This window comes from Falco biarmicus, chromosome 3 (genome assembly GCF_023638135.1).
Source record: "Falco biarmicus isolate bFalBia1 chromosome 3, bFalBia1.pri, whole genome shotgun sequence".
Taxonomy (NCBI): domain Eukaryota; kingdom Metazoa; phylum Chordata; class Aves; order Falconiformes; family Falconidae; genus Falco; species Falco biarmicus.
Genome location: NC_079290.1, coordinates 111793637 through 111795231, shown reverse-complemented (window position 1 = coordinate 111795231; position 1595 = coordinate 111793637).

The following is a 1595-nucleotide window of genomic DNA, read 5'->3' as shown; positions in this document are numbered from 1 at the left end:
CTCCATTTCAACAAGTATGCAACAAGAGCTTCGTAGCATCTTCCTTCTTAGTCACAGTGGACAAATATACCAAGGTAAATTGCTAAATCAGTATAGCTCTGCAGATCACATTATCAAGAGCACCTGCAGTGTACTTGACATACCGTGGGTGGTTTGATTGATGGGACATGGTTAAATGGATTGACAAATATTTAATACTGAGAACCAGAGACGTGCATGTGCCGGAATGTACGTATCAGTACCAGAATGGCAGAAGAGCAGAATTTTGCCAGTCTGTGGCATACTTGGCATAAATGTGATTTTACTCCTTTTTATACATTTAGACAAGTTCTAATACTGTGTCAGCTACAGGTAGTTCAAACTCTGATTGCTTGCTTTCTCACCAAGTGATGTTTCCCCATGAGATCACGTTGCAGCAGTGTTGCCCTCCCTCCTGTCTGTCCTCTTTGGGCTACTGAAAGATTTCCAGAGTAGTTCAGTATGTTGGTTTTGCTTTACAATACCTAAAATCATTGGGATCCTGAATGCTGTCCCTGTGTGTTGTTACCACAGTGTCACTTTCCAAGATCCCAAGGGAGAGAGCTCTCTGATGGCTAAAATGCATAAATAGATTGAGAGGTGTCAAGAAACTCATCCTTGGTGACTGCTTGCTTGCCACCTTTTAACCATGAGATTCTTTGGGGTTTTATTACAGAAAATGCCTTAATTTTTCTTTTCTTTTTTTTTAATTTGTTAAGAATTCCACCTTTTATTTGCACCCCATATAGTATGTAGCCTGTATCCCAACAAGCGCTGCCTTTGGTTACTGCTGAGACTCCTAGTGAAGTTTTAGAGTCTGGTGTTGTTTCGTCTGGGTAAGTAGCAAGAGTTTAGTGATTTTTCATCAGCATGCCACAATGCTCTAAATAGCAACACTGACAGACACCGAAATCCAGATTTTAGATTTTAAATTTCACGGTCTCCTTTATCTGTTTGACAGGTGTTTAGAGATTACGCTTCTCTCTGTTTTTCTTTCACCGATACAGCTAGATAAATATTAAGTGAACATACATATTTAAAAACACAAGGGACCATGCTAGAAGTACAATATGAGACTAAAATCAGCCACTTCAAAATTAGAAACTGTCGTGGGTACTTTTGCTTGAGCCTGTGTGTAACAACGCTACTTCTGCAGTATTCTGTTCCTCCTTTCTTTACTAGGCTGTCACCCATAGCAGCACAATGACTAGACAGTGCTGAAGGAACGCCTTGGGCATGTGTTGAAGAGTCTTTCCCTCATGGCTTAGCTGGGTCTCTGCATTCTTTTGCTTAGGTGTCAAGTGATGTTTGAATAACCGCTGACTTACAGGACCTTCCCTGATCTCCTCCATGGGACTCACAGGTGATCCCTGTAGATCAGAGACCTGGTATAAAAATTACCTAAGCATTAGCTAAGTTCAGTATTAACTAATTAGTTAAAATAAAAAATGCCAAGTAACCTTATCTTTGGGCCTTGCTACCTCTAACACCTAAACCAAAAGGAGATTCAGATGTTAGAGACAGATGTGTGTGATCAAATAAACATAAATAATAATAGCATGCTCATAGAGGGTTTC